Below are 15636 nucleotides of genomic sequence, written 5' to 3' on the forward strand. Positions count from 1 at the left end.
CAGCTGACAAGGCCAGAGCACGTGTTTGTTTATATATGTATTATATGTGCATACATACACACAGAGGCATGTGTTATTTAACGTTGGAAAGTTGGACTCCAGGCTGGAAAACAGAACCATTTTTAATCTATGCATCTTGTAAACAAGGCTAAAGGGTTGCAAAGGGTGGAGAGGAAGGCTACTGCTCTGCAATAAGCAGGCTCCATTTTCATACGAGTGTCAGACAAGTCTCATCTCAGGCTCCCCAAGGAGAAGAGAAAGTACAGCCAATGCCCACAAATACAAAAACTGGCTTTTGGAGTGCTTTGAGCTGAAGAGCAAAAAAAAATAATAAAATACAGTGATTGTTCAATGGTACATTATGGGGGTTTAAAACATAACTGATAATATATGCAGAGATGTATTAGCTTAGGGTATGTTAGTGTATATACAGTAGCTAGTGTATATACTAGCAAGACAGTATGTATGGAGAACTGTGATAGTCTTTGCTAGGATCTGATTTTTTTCCTCGTGCATTCCTGCAGGAACGTGTTCAACCACCTCTCTAGCCACTGCATCTACCAGGAGCTCAGTGAGCGCTGTCAACGAAGGTACTGTCTCTCTTCAATTTCTTATGCTGAGCGATGTGATAAGAAATAGAGATTATCAGTGAAAAGAATGAAAATACCTCTTCATAGTGGTTTTTTTTTTTTTTAATGAGTAAGAGAAAATAGGCCTTCTGTTATGGTCATTTCCCAAAACTGAGGTTTCAAACAATCTTTGGAAGTGCAGTTAAAATAAATAGAGGTTACTTGAGCACATGTAAATGTCCTACCAACAGGAGGATAGCTCAAAAAAAAAAAAACAACAAAGTGGAAAATACCACAAGGCAGAAGACCAAATTTGAAGTTAATATTAAGTCTTAGAAATAACAGCTACAATTTCAAGCTTACTACCATGGAGCTAGCAACAACCTATGCAGTCCACAAATGCAACTGAAAAAAATCCTTTGTTTTATAAACCTGTAAAAAGATGTATTTCTTTTCCTATGATCCATTCAAGAAAACTTTCTCTTGATGGCACACTGACTCTGCAATACAGAGGGTTTCTCTACATGAACTCCGTAGGACTGTTGTAGGATTGATCTCCACTCATTAGCAATCTTTTCTTTAGCAGAAAGAGCCCCAAACCACATAGGTAGGGGAATTTTGGAAATCTGCTGCATTTAGGATCATTTACTTTTATCTTTTTTTGAGGCTGTAGCAACAAACTTTGGCTCTTCTGTAACCTGTAGACAAAGCCTCAGCACTGTTTGCTTTTTTTAAAACATAAAAATCTGTGCTCCAAGTGGAAAAGACAGGACCTTGCTTGGGGAATGCTGTTAGCAAATTACATCCACTTGTGTTCTTAGCTCCTGATGTATTTAAAAATACAGCAAGGTAACATGGAGGTGGTTTTGAACCACATCAGTCATGCATCTGAAAACAAACTTGCTTTACTGGGAGTTAAGATATCTTTGTTTGGTCTAGCTCCAGGATTTCAATTCCTTAACTTGAAGCTCTTGAGTCTACACACATTGCAAGCTGAATGCTTTGTTAAAACCCCGCTCTGCTCCATCATCAAGGTAAATATTAGACGTAGAAAATATTTCAACAAAAGCTTCCGAAGCAGCTTGCTTTGGCCTTACTTGCAACTATCAAAACCTCCTCTGGCAGAGCTCCTTCAAGGCCCAGAGTGTAGCTTTATATCACGATTGATACAATCTTCTCCTACCTAGAAATTCTGTGATTCTGTGATACCACATAATGGGGGTTGGGTCAGGGAAGTGAAATAAGTAGAAGACTAGGAAGATTTAAGTTGTAGGATCTCTGTACTGATGCTGAGAGAATGAGAAGCTGTTATTCCCACCTCTAATCAGGCAAGAGGCATCTCTCCCCTGAAAAGCAGAAGGGAGCAGATTGTTACTACAGTGCTGCCTGGCAGTGTCACCTCTTTGGGCATCAGCAGAGACTCAGACATCCACCAGGCTTCAAAGAAGCTCACGCAGGCAGGAGGAGTCTTCGTGGAGCAACTGCTGCCTTGGGCTGACGATTCAGGGAGTGCTGCAGCCTTTATCAGTGGTGGCAAGTGAGAAACTGACTGCAGGATTTTGGCCATGCACCCACCCGCTCCCGCTAGCAAGCCCAGCAGCGTGGTGACAAGGCCACGTCAACAACAAGCACGGCGACAATACGTGGAACTTGTCCAAATCTTACCCTAGTTTTTATTCCACATGGTACTTAGATTAGGTTCAGCAAGAGGAGGCCATTTAAGTTTCATATGCTCTGTTAAGTTAAGTTTCATATGCTCAATCCCCTCTTTGTTCATCAGCGAGCTCCCCGTCATGCAAGAGGTGCAGCAGTTCGTACCAGTGTCTGGCAAATCCCCGTGAAGCAGCTGTGCTCAGGGCTGAGGACACGTTCCCTGTCACCCTAACTTGCTTCGTTTTCAGTACAAAATTGCCTGTGCCTGGCACGCTGATTAGAGCACTGTCTCTGCTCACCCACGTGCTGTCAAGCCCCTGCAAGGCAAGCAAAACAAGATGTTCAGCTGGGTGCAGCGACGTTCAGCAACCACATCCTGCGAGGCTTCCCACCTCCTGCTCATCTCTGGCGTCGCTGCCTTGACACGGAGTGCGAGCCTGAGCACAGAGAAATTCGTCTGCAGGGGGAATCATGCAATGCAACAGGTAGCCAGGATGCTGCAGCTGATAGCAACCTGAGTGGTGGTGAGGTCCCAGAAGGCTTTACATTATCACTTGAGCGATGATCATAAAAGCCAAGAGAAGCACAGGAAAGTCACCAAAAAGGAGCAAAAGCCAAAGGGAGGAGTGGGAAGGGAGGGAACTAGCTGTATTCTGTTAATTTCAGAGCCAACTGGCACTTGACTGAAATGCTAATTGCCCTACTAACATACACCCACGAGTCATTTCCCCCTGTTCCCTCATCTCCTTTAAATGAAGTAGTGAGGCTTTCCTTAAATTGCAGGTAATGCAAGAAAATCCAGGCTGCCACCCTTCCTTTTCCTCTATGTCACAGCCCCGTTTACAAGAACAGCTGAGCCTTTTACTGCGTGGAAATACTACACAGCATTAAGTAGTTACTTTAATTTCTGGATTGAGTTAACGTTTCAGTTTCTCTTAGGAAGAGCAGCTTCTGCTCTGTTCGAAATGGTCTGTTACCTCTTGGTGTGTGCACGACCTCTCCTCAACATCTGCGTCCCGTCCCAGTAAGTAATGCCTGCCTTTGTGTGCAGGTGTTTTATAGCTGTCACCTTAAGGAGGGCTCTTAGGGACTAGTTTACATGCAAATATGTGGTAGGTACCTGCTCAAAAGCAAAGCTCCGTTTACCAGACGTGCATACCAGGCTCTTATGGGGCAAGGAGAGAAGACAGTTCCAACAGCCAGCCTGCTAAATCTCACCAGGAGCCCCCAGAGGGATGGTTTAAGCAGCGTGTTTGTTTACACGAGTGTCCCACACCAGTTCAAAGAAGTGACCCACTTGCAGTGCCTCCCCATCCCTGGAGAGCACAGGTCTGTTAATGAGATGGGGCAGCGTGGCTTAAAGGATTAAGAACTAAAGCCACTGGGGGTCTGGAGAGGGAAGCAGCCACTGCAGCTGCCTGATGCATGGCAAACATCGAGACAAAACGCTGTCCTGGGCTGTGAGCACAGAAGAAAAGCAGTGCTGCGTGGCTGCAGCTGAGAGCAGGAGCTTTTCTTGCTACCTGCTTGACATTGATAGGACCAAGGAGATGGAAAACTTCCAACGCTGAGCAGTGAGTAGGTTCAAAGTGGAGCTTACTAGCATCGCTCCCAGCCTCTAGGGAAGGGACTGTTGTATTGACAAACCTAATCCTACACCTCACTTCATTCAGCCACTCGCTTGGAAACAAAGAGCCTGTTCAGGCTGCCCCGAGCCAACACCTTGGCTCATTCAGCTCCTTGGGATCAATAGCTGGAGAGAGGCCGGCGATCGATCCGTCTTTTGAGCAGAACCTCCCCAGAATTATTAATTCGCGCACTCCGCTGCAGCAGCTCTGAAGGGGCCTGCTCGATGAACGCTGCTTCCTTTCTTTAAAGCACAATGCCAATCATCAATAACCTTTCATCCTTCAAAGAAAGTTTGTGTTGGGAGAAAAGAATGAATGCGATTACTTCCGTGGCTACAATGCTATCTGAACCTTTCCGCGCTAGGCTGCCAGCGCTCTAACAACACAAGCAGAGCCCAGCAGCACTTCAGCTACTCTCCCTGCCTGATAGGGAGATAACAGCCAGCTTATCTCTCGCAATCTGGTCCTTGCAGCAATAATTAACAATGTGGAAGTGTGCCACCATGAAACTTGCTTCGAACAGCTTTAAAGTTACAAAGCCTGCCCTGTTCAGATATGGGGAGATTTGGACTAGTCAAAATAAAGTCAAAGAATAATAGCACACCGATAGTGGAAAGTGTTTTGCAATCACTGGCACAAAAAAATAGCCCTTTCATATTAGAGTCCAGTTTAACCAGGCCACGCGATGCCGCACTAGGCTTGCGTGCCTGAAAGTGGAGGAGAAATAAAAGGGATTATTTAAAAAATGAAGTACTTTCTAGGCATAAATCCCTTTCTTGGTAGGGTATATTTAAATGTACTTTACTTTTTTTTTTAGTCAAAGAAGTAAGAAAGCTTGCCTGATTGCCAGAAAAAAGCTGTTAGGTATCAAAAATTAGTTCAGCTTCTCCTGTATTTGATAATCCAACTCCTCCCTTGTGCGCTTATACCAAACTTAAGCTCTAAATGCTAGGTTTAGTTTTAAAATCAATGTTAACGATTAATGTGTACTCCTAGCTGCCTTCCAGGATGATGGCAAGTGAGAAATGATGCCAATAACAGCCCAAGACGGTCTCTGTAGGGACCAAGGAATTCCCATCTAACAGAAGAACCAGCCCTGGACATCTGAAGGTTAACCTGCTCCAAGCACCCATAAAACCTGCCTGCAACAAGGAGGCACACGAGCTGTGACCCTGGTAGGTGAAGGTATGCTTGTCTCTAAATATGAGTTAGTGTAAGGCTAATTCTGCTGCCCTGAATGAAGATTAATGCTCACTCTTACTCCATTAGAGTGAAACGTGAGGGAAGCCTGCTGCGTATGCTGGCTAGCAAGCGGCACGGCCAGGAGCTGCCCAACGCGGCCCGTTCCTCTGCCAAAAGGTAAGTTAGGCTTGGGTGGTTCCCCCGCTCGCCGCTGGAAGGGATTGCATCTAAGGCGCGCTCACTGCCTCACCAGGGAATACCCTTGGCAATTTTTTATGACATTCCACAAACAGATCAGTTTTCGGTTCTCCGTGAGCACGCAGGATGATTCAAGAGTTCCCTGACGTTTGTTTTCGGAACGGCCTCCCTGCAGTCCCCTTTCCCTCCCCACCACACCGAGTTTTGGTTGCAGTCCTTCGCAGCGGATCTGGAGTTACACGAGCCATCGGCTGCTGCTGGAAGAGCTGCAGCACGCGCTGCCTTTCAAGGGGGGCAGTGCCCTGAGACGTGGGGGCATCCGAGTGCTACGTGAGCCTGCGAAGAAGAAGATGGTCTCTGAAAGGAGCGACAGAAGAGCCCGAGCTCAGACAGCGGTCCTACCAAGCGGCACTCACCTCCGGGCTGCACACACGCCACTGCTTCGCAGAGACAGCATCTAAGGCAAGAGCACAGACACAGTGGGTACACAGAGGAGACAGGTACGGGTTTAGGAATACTGTCTAGGTTTTAAAACACGTAATTTTTTAAGTAGAAAACACTGTAAAGTTGTACTCATCTCCCTGTGTACACATCCAGGGCTACTTTGGCTGTACCTGCACCTACCAGGAGAGGAATGGCATCAATTTAAACCTGAACTGCAGCACCTTCAAATGCGAGGGGAGCTCAGTTCTGCAGCACTCAGGGGTTACTGCAACAGGCAGAAAAACACCTCGCAGGCATTACAGGACTGTTTACTGTCTTCAAGTCAAACCGTACACCAAAAAATGCATCAAAGAATGAAATGTGTATCCTAAGGCCCATACAATGTTAGCAGGTCTCAAATACTTGATGTGTGCTTCTCTCATCCACTCAAAATATTCCTCATTTGTCTGACAAGCTTCCCTCCTTCCCAATCTTTTCCTCCAGACTAAGAGGGAGAAGGATGAGGGTTATTGCACAGGCAAAAACAAACAAAAAGCCTACAGATTTAACTGCTCCCAATGGTAAGACTTAATTTGTCTGGAGGAAAAAACGCAAGCCAAGGGTAACCTGATGGTCTGAACCCAGCTCTTCCTGGCACTTCTGACTATTCTGGCGTGTGAGAAGTTGCCTAGCCCTGTTTTCTTTTTGCTTTCTTAACTTTCCACAACAAAAAGGGATTAGAGGAAAGGCGTTCACAAGTGGAAATTTCTGCTGGGTGGATAATTCATCCTGTGGTAGCTCTCTCCCATTTCCAAGGCCGGTTGTAAATTCATCTACCAGGGTAAATACAAACTGAGTTTTAAGGAATAGAGGAAGCCAGTAAAGAGAAGTCCCCAGTTCTCTGGAATTACGTCCACCACTGCCCCAGCCTGCCTTTTCCTGCCCTGGGCTGGTCAGTTCCTCTCCTCTACGAAAACGCCAGAGAGAAGTGTTTTCCCTTGCCCGGAGAGAACTTTTTGGACAAATACTCTGCCTTTGTGCCCCGTGACAATCAGTTTTAAGTTTCACATTTCTCTTTATCAGCAGGAAGCTCTGTTTAGCAGCAGCCTGTGTCGTTTGGGTACAAGCTGAGCCACTACGTGCTCCGACAAGAAGCACGCCAACCAGCCCTCTCCGAAGAGCCAGGCTAGCTCGCAGTCTCGCAGCGCTGGCAGCAGTTCCTGCCCACGGTTCTGCCTGCAGATGGCCGGGTGATAACGCCACGCTCTCCCCGAGCATTGCAACTCTGCTCCTGCTCTCTGTGCCCAAAGCACCGAGAAAGGCAAAGGAAACTCCCCTCGGAAACTCTCAAACACCTCTTCAGGCTGTGAAGCCTTCGTGCTGAGCACCAGAAGCTGGAACAGCTGCAGGCCACATAACCGAAAGCTTCAAAACCTGTGAGACCTCTCCACCCTGTTGTTCACAGAAGACAGGACCACAGCACTGAGCCAAGCACACAGAGCAGCTTGTCTGCTCTCCCCCTTTCACAGTTCTCCTGCCACAAAAAAAAAAAAATAAATAGCTACAATTCTGGAGAAGGAAGTCTTCCTCCACGTGCTTCTCTCAGCACTCAGAGCCTTTTGAAAGAGCTTTTTGATTGATTTCTCAGGAAGAAAAAAAAAAGCAAAACTAATCTGTGATTAGAAGTCACAAAGATGCTCAGTCAGGTGGAAGCATTCCTGAAAAGCAAGGGGAAAACTAGCTAACAAATTCAGTCAGCTGCCTTAGAGGGTAAACAGCAAACCTGAGCACAATCTACAGATCCTGACTATTACCAACAGTGGATGTTTTTGTAGTTCTCTTCATACTTGTAAGTAAAAGTTGTTGAATTAAAAAAAGTATGTTGGATTGACCCTGCCACCAAAGCAAAGCCAAAAAAATAAAAAAGAAAAGAAGAAGGGTTCACTTTACACAATTGCTCCAAATATCTTCTAGGCTTCCAACTGACCCGGAAGGCACACTTCTCAGTGTTAGAGGACACACGGCCGAAAGCACGACAGACACCAGTAGAGTCAGATCATGCTCCATTGTATTGCCCGAATAGCCTAACTTTTATAGTGAACTTAACAGGGGCGGACAGTGTTTCGCACAAGATTATTGGTCAAGAGCACTCAGACAAACAACTACAAGAAAACAAGCCCCTTGTGATTAGCAGTCATGTAGACCTTGTCCTTGAAGCCAGCTGCTGGTAACAATATTTTTCTGAATTCCTCAATTGGGCGATGTGGGAACTTCTCATAGTTGCCCTGGTAGCTTGGTTTGCTCAGCTACAGCAGGCCATGGGATTTGCTGAGGCCTACTCCTGGTTGCTTAAAGCAAGCTCAGATCGAACAATTGTTCCACGGACTCATGTCCACGCCCTTTGTGCCAATTCCCAACATCTCAGCACTTACAGAACTTGGCCTAGCAGCCCATAAAAGCCTCTTATTTAAGATGACCCGTCAGTAATGCAGATTCCTGGAGTTGCCTTAAAATGTCCTTAAAACCAGGAGACTGTTTTAGGCAGGGATAAAGCTCCCCCTCCAATCCTGTGACTCTGCAAGGTGCAGGCCAAGCATCCCTTCTGTGTGTAGCTGTGTGACACGGCTCGTTTATCGCTGAAAGAAGGCGATTCCCCTTTCTCCTTGCTTCCTGAGGAAACCGTCTCCCTCCCTGCCTCCCCCAAAAGCTCACAACAAAACTCTCTCTGTGGCAACAGCCTACTAACCGTTCGTCTCTATTCCATGACCTGCAGAGCTGCCTCAACCTGTGAATAAATATTCTTTTGCCTTTAAAAAGCATTTAAAATATTCACATTGGTTTTGAGTTTCAGCTGGCTGCAAGAAGGGACCGGAGAGGTGCTGACCTGCAGTAGCGTCTGTGGAAGAGCTGGTGGTGAGGATGAAGGACAGGCAGGCAGGAGCTTTGGGTGGCATTCCCATCGCCCACGTGGGCCCCCAGAGACCCTACTCATCAGCAGGGAGGGATGGCTGCAGGGTGCTCTGAAGGATGGGTCAGTTCAGGCCTGTACACCAGCAAAGATTTACCAACCCCCAAGCTGCAAATGGGGGAAAAAAAAAAAAAAGAAAAACCTAAAATCCCATCTAAAGGTTCATCGCCACGTGGATCCAGGAAGCATATGTCTCCTCCAGAGGGCTGCCACCTTTATTCCCGTGTCAGCCCCGCCACCTCCAGCAACTTTTCTCTCTGGAACAAGCACTGCTGATGGTTGTAGGCAAGACAGACAATGTGGAGGACAAAGTAAAGCTGTACGAGAGTTCCCATGGACCCAGTGCAATGGGAGGCAGCCTGCTGCTGCTTTGATCCTCAGGTAACCAGTTTTGACCCCACCGCCTTTACCAACGTCATAAGCAAGCCTCACCTTGCTTTCAGCAGCAAGGTGATGAGCAAAAAGCCCTCCTCTTCCTCTCTCCCCTGGCCCTACTCACACCGCTGTGCTCAAGGTGGCAGCATTTCGCGTTCCCCAACGTGTTTACTTGGACAAAAAAGGGAGAAGTATTTCATTTCTCTCCTGGTGTGTGACTGTCTGAACACCTTTGTTAACATGACTGCGTACAAGTGCTGTAGATCCGTGAAACCTGCCTGCAGACAACACACACACAGTTACCTTTATTTGAAATACACATCCTAGGAAACCTGCAGACAGTCCTACAGCCCTTCTAATCCTATTTCATACACCCTTCTCGGGGCAAATATCACGTAGAAAGCCCCCTTACCAGCAGGCAGAGAGACGATAAAGCCCTCCAGCGAACTGCTGAGCATAACCAGCTGCAACGCCGTGCAACCAAAAATGCCATTAATCATTTACATCAGGAAATGCCAAAGGAAGGGAGAGCACACAGCCTTATCTGCTCCTTGTGTACACACGCAGGTTCCAGGCTGTGGTTAAACCAGTCGTTCGCAGGACACGCAGCAGCTAAATGGGGCTCTGCTCCTTGGCCCTGGCTGCCGACTTTGTGTCTCCAAAATCCAAAATCGCCGTGCTCGCTGCCTGCACGAGCGGTGTCTAAAACTGCCTGCAGCTGCTGCTGCTTCATCTTGTGGAATTTTTATCAGTGCTGATTTAATGTCTTCCCTCGAAAGGTATAAAAACTGTTTCTTGTAGAACATCACATAAGGCATTTCTGCCTGGCTTTAATCGTATTTTAAACGAGCGCCTTTTCAGCCCCAGAGGGAAAGCTTTCTGGTAGCGTCTGAACGCTGTTAAATCACTTCTTGATCCTCCGTACGGAGATGTGCAAGTGGCTGCAAAAGTTACTCTGCTGACCAGGACTCCGGAGCAGCTCTTCTGCTGAGATCTCCCTCCAGTGTACTCCTTTTTTCCTTCAGAACAATTCCAGGTCAGGCTTTTTGGTTTTCAGTGCTGACCTGGGAGGTAAGTCCTCTCCTAAATAGTGGGAACTGAGTCACGTCCAGTACCATGCCAGCACAGGTAGCTGTCACTTTGCCCTTTTGTGAGTGTATCAAGCTTACAGCAAAACCAGCCAGCATGCTCTGCTAAAAGCCTGCAGTCCCCTCTGCACCTCACTCTCTGAGGTCTCCTCCTGAAAGAGGCACAAAGAGGCCCAGCAAATCCTCTGCATATAGACTCCTTTTGCCACCTCCTGTGGGTTCCTTCAAAGTTTTCTTTGTCCCCTCTGAGCTGTCTGTTCATTTTTTGGAGGGGTGTCCAGTGGCTGGAAGTGCACGTGTGAAGTTTACTGACACAGACCTGGAAGTGTGAGCCTTTTAACGTGCAGAAATGCTGTCATCAGATAAAGGCAGCCATGAAGAAACGTCCTAAAACCCTCTCTGCTTTTACCATCACAGGTGAGAGGCAGGGGCTGTGCAGACGAACCACTAAAAGCCACAGGACTGCTCCGAAGGTGAAGTTACACGCTGCCTTCTGGTGATCCAACCGCCACCACTTCTCAAAAACATGAGCACCCTGCAGCCTCCGTCTCCTGCTTTGTTTGTTTACCGCCAGGTGAGGGAGCGAAACCGGCTCAGCACAGGGCCCCTGCTGCACGTTCCGACACGCGAATTTACAACCTGGTGAATGGGGGGGAAGGCGCAGCTCTCGGATCCACTCGCAGTTTCTACACGGCTGGCTAGGGTGACGGAAGACCCGATGACAACGCCAACGAGCAGGGCAAGTGTTGGGCAAGCAGCAGCCCAGGCAGCTTGCTAGCTCGAGCCACCGGTGGGACACTGCACCCAGACAAGTGCAGAGGAGAGTCTCTGTCTGCTTAAGATCTGTCGATGTTTCACCAGCTCTAACACGTGTACTTGAGGCAGAAGAAACACCCTGTTAGATGGAGGGAGGCAAGTACCTAGCACGTAAGCTTTGTCACAGGCCATCGTCAACATTAAGCACTGAATTAAAAAAAAATATTAGCAGAGGCTTAGTATTTAACGCCTTAAGTAGTAAATCCACAGCAAATCCTCCTGAATTAGATCCAGGAAGTATGAGTAAAATGTATTTTAACTTGTTTTTTAAAGTTTTCTGAGGTGCCACCTGAGGCTCCCCAACAACTGATCTCCACCTTGATGTCGGCTTTCTCAGTGCCCCGCAAATCAGATGGCACCCAGCGCCTCACACACCCCTCTGCGGCTCAGGAATCTCCTTCTGGTACAGAAAAAGCAAACCGTTCATTTGCATTTAGCCCCCCTCTTAAACTTATGTAACCTGAAAGCCTCCAGCAGACTGAGGCTGAGCTAAGCAGTGGGTTTGTGTGGTTAAAGGAAATTTGCTCTAGAATTATGCATGTTACCACTTAAAACAAAATGTTTGCAGAAGGAAGAAGAGAGACGCGCCTCCCCGTTTGTGCACGCTGACTCTGAACACAAAAGGCAGCAGCTGCTGCGAGCTACCTAACTGTAAGTTTTTCTTTGCAATGTTTTGGATGTAAATTAAGTAAAGACTCACCCGGGTGTGCAGATTAATTATTTTTTCTCCACTGATTCCCTTTCATTTCACTTCCAGAGTCCACACACACCTTGTTGGGATCACGTTCTGGCTTACTTCTGGCCAGACTGGTGTGAGAGCTAAATATTGCTGTGCTTGGCGAACCCAGAGACAAGCCTGCCTTGCTTTTTGTAAAAATAAGACCAGTAATGAAAAACAACCAGAGTCTGAACAATAAAAAAATCCCAGCTTATCACACGAAACGGAGTTTTATAAATACCCTTGCAAGGCAAGAAAACAAGTAGCAGTCATAACACCACTTACTTGTGGAGAACTCCCACTGCAGAAGTTACCCAGCTCCTAGTGACAGCAGGCGGGGAGAGGAGAGCCACGCACACCAAACTCAGACTGACCCCTCCTGCCTTCCGAGGCAGGCAGCAGAACGGCTGATTACACCAGGTCCCCTCAGCCCTGCAGGACTTGTGCTTTCCTGACAACGCCACTGCTACCAGCACAGGGAAAAAAAACATCCTTACAAGCGAAAACAAGCTCTATCAGTAAAAGTCCACTTGTGCAGATAACTGCATCTACAGCTGGGGCTTCTGCTGGCACAGCTATGTCAGTCACGGGTCACACTTTGTCACCGCGCTCGCAGACAGAGCTGTGCCAGCAGAAGTTTGCCATATAGACCTGGTGTGAAGCTCAACAGCCATCAAAGTGAATCTGCAAAGTTTCGCGTTTTTCAGGCCGCTGCCACATGAACTTTTTCCAACCAACAGCCTGACGATCGGCATTCTTGCTCCTGTGTCGTGGGCACGTTAGCATCCTGGCTTCCGAGGGGAGAAGAAACCTAAACTTAGCCCAGGAACGTGGCAATACCTTTCATCCACTGACATCGTACTTTAAATTCACAAACTAAATTAGAAAGCAGGAGCCCCTGCAGGAAGAAAAGGCGAAAGCGAATAAATTAAGTTCTGCTGTACGTTGGCACTCGTGGTGCTAAAAAGTTCTCGCTTTTAATAGCGAGAACAAAACCGAAAGCGTTTGACGGGATGCGTTTAGCAGACAGCGAGAGGCAGGCAGCAAAGCACTGCAAAATCCCCCTGGTTGAGTTACACCGAACCGGCCGGCTGCAGGAGGCCTTGTATCACCCACAACCAGCTCTGAAGACAGCGGGCCAGGAGATTTCACGCCCCGGCAGATGCTCGAGCACAAGTTGTGTGCGGATGAACCGACACGGCAGCGCGGGTCACGCACACGGTGAGGCACGGAGCTGTCCCAGGGCACGGAGCAGCGTTACAGGATAAAGTCACCAATTTCTGTGCCAATTCCAGCCCAGCTCGGTGTGGTTACGGGGAGAAGGGAGGAATGAAGGCGCTGGCCGTGTAGAGGCCACGCTCCTCCCCTGTCAGAGCTGGCCCTGCACACTCGGCTGCAGCTTCTAGGAATTCCTGGGCTTTTGTCGCAGGGCAGGCGTCACGCAAAGAAACGCACTTTGTGGGGTTTTTTTTGTTTGTTTGTTTTTTGTTACAAATCGTGCAGCACAACCATCCCGGAGGAACGGCAGCGGCTAAAAATACCCGCCTTATCGTCCCTTTCCTTATCGCCCGCGGCCAGCAGCGCCCTGGAGCCGAGCTGTCTCCCCCTCAGCTTCGCCCTGTGCCCCCCGCCGCCCCCCTCACCCCGAGCCCGGGGCCGTGCCCCCGCTCCCCGCTCCCCGCTCCCCGCTGCCCGCGGCCGGGCGGGCGGCGCAGGCCCCGACATGGCGGCCCCGCTCCCCGGGCAGGCCCCGGCGGCGCTCACCTGCATCCGGCGCGGCTGGCGGCGGGGCGGAGGAGGAGGAGGAGGCGGCGGGGCGGCCGGCAGCAACGACATGCGGGCGGCGGCCCGCCGGGGACGGGGACCGGGACGGGAAGGGGACGGGAAGGGGACGGGGAGCCGGGGACGGTGGCGGCGGGGAGGAGCGGGCGGCGCGGAGGGCGGGGGGAGGAGGAGGAGGAGGAGGAGGAGGAGGAGGGAGCGGGCGGGGCTGGGGACTGAGGGGTAATCGGGGCGCCGGGGGCGGGACCCCGAAATGTGAAGGGACCCCGAAATAGTGACGGGACCCCAAAGTGGTGAAGGGACCCTCATTTGGTGACGGGACCCCGAAATGGTGACAGGACCCTGAAACGGTGAAGGGACCCTCAATAGTGAAGGGACCCTGAAATGGTGATGGGACCCTCAGATAGTGACGGGACCCCGAAATGGTGACAGGACTCTCAAATAATGACAGGACCCTGAAGTGGTGCTGGACCCTCACATGGTGAAGGGACCCTGAAGTGGTGACGGGACCCTCAAACAGTGGTGGGACCCCAAAATGGTGAAGGGACCCTCAAATAGTGACGGACCCCAGAATGGTGAAGGGACCCTCAAATAGTGACGGACCCCAGAATGGTGATGGGACCCTTAAATGGTGACGGGACTCCAAAATGGTGACAGGACCCCAAAATAGCAACAGGACCTCAAAATGGTGAAGGGACCCTCAAACAGTGATGGGACCCCGAAATGGTGACAGGACCCTGAAAGGGTGATGGGACCCCAAAATGGTGATGGGACCCCGAAATGGTGATGGGACCCCGAAATGGTGACAGGACCCTCACATGGTGATGGGACCTTCAACTGGTGAAGGGACCCCAAAATGGTGACAGGACCATCAAACAGTGACAGGACCCTGAAGTGGTGCTGGACCACAAAATGGTGAAGGGACCCTCAAATAGTGATGGGACCCCAAAGTGGTGCCCCAACCCAAAATGGTGCCACAACCCCAGCGAGGCCACCCTGCACTCATTAAGAGCCACCCAATGCAGTGAGGGTAAACAGCCCTCCACAGCTAGTTGTTGCCATTAATTACAGTGAGGAGTGTTTTCCAGAGCCTACGTGAAGAGGGCTCCCCACAAAGGCCTGCCGAGCTGAGGAAGTGAGGCAGATGTCGGGGTGAGCGGGCCCCTCGCCGAGCGTGAGGCAGAAGCTGAGCACTGAGGGTGTAGGTGGTGCCTCAGCTGACATTCGTCACCTCTGTTTCTCCAAAGGAAGCGTCTGTCTGCTGCAAAACCTTTTGGGCGCCCACACTGTGGCTGTACAGACCTACACATGTGGCTGTACGTGTCTGAGGGCGGATGAAGCACGGGGACGCAGGTAAACGGCGTGCCAACGTTAGAGCACGTTTTCTGCAGTTGGGCACACCAAAGTTGGAGGTTGCCTTTTTCTCAGGGCTGCCGCCAAGTTCAAAGAGGAAAAATAGGGGTGTTGCATGAGGACAGAGCATGGATTCAAAATAGAAAAAAAAAAAAAAAAAGAAGAAACCAGGGGTGGAGAGGGGTGTAGGTCTTCATGCGCTCATCTGTGAGATGAGGGGGAAAAACTGGGGCATAGAGCTGCTGGGAAGTACCTGTGAGGTACCTCGCAGCGAGCAGCTGAGGAGCTGTAGGGTAGGACAAGCAGTTCTTACTGAAACTCATTTCTTCTGCAGCTCTCTAGACTCGTGCCGGACTCGTTTATGCTCAGAGAACAAGAAGCGTGGAGGGAGCCTCCACAATTTTTCAAGGGGTTCTGTTAGCAAATGGAGTAAATGAGTAAGCGGGAGCAGGCACAGACATATAGAGCAGGGCAGAGAGAAAGGAGGGCGAAAGAAAAAAGCCTCTTCAAATAGAAGTTTAATGGCCTGCCTTTCTTAAGAGAAAAATCACATACAGCCTGTTAAAGGCTTTGGTACTGACTTCTTTGATGTTGGTGCCTTTAACTGTTTCGCTCATTACTCCTCTCCCCTGAAAAAATACAAGCGGAGCAGTGAAGGAGGACTGTGCCCTCCCTTTTTCCCCTGCCTGGGTTAATCATTCTGTAGGTTTCCCAGCTCCCGTTACAGGCCAGGGCCTCGCCACCCTCACCTCAGGTACTGTTTCCCTCCCTTCTCAAAAGGGAGCGTAACTGAGAAACCAGGTTCTGCCAGTGGCCTGCCTGGGGTCACTGCCGGCAGGATCAGCATCTCCTGGGGGCTCCCCCACCACTTGTACAGCAAACC

The 15636-nt window shown here is 49.4% G+C and overlaps 1 protein-coding gene across 1 annotated transcript in view; it reads right to left on the minus strand.

Annotated features, from left to right (window-relative positions):
• CNOT6L (CCR4-NOT transcription complex subunit 6 like) overlaps positions 1-13531 on the minus strand; it is a 30344-nt gene extending 16813 nt beyond the window's left edge. The window contains exon 1 of the mRNA XM_084286310.1: positions 13383-13531. The gene's annotated coding sequence lies outside the window, so the exon portion shown is untranslated. The remainder of the gene's footprint in view (positions 1-13382) is intronic.
• Positions 13532-15636: the final 2105 nt, after the last annotated feature.

Source organism: Netta rufina, assembly GCF_964035555.1.
Source record: "Netta rufina genome assembly, chromosome: 4".
Lineage (NCBI taxonomy): Eukaryota > Metazoa > Chordata > Aves > Anseriformes > Anatidae > Netta > Netta rufina.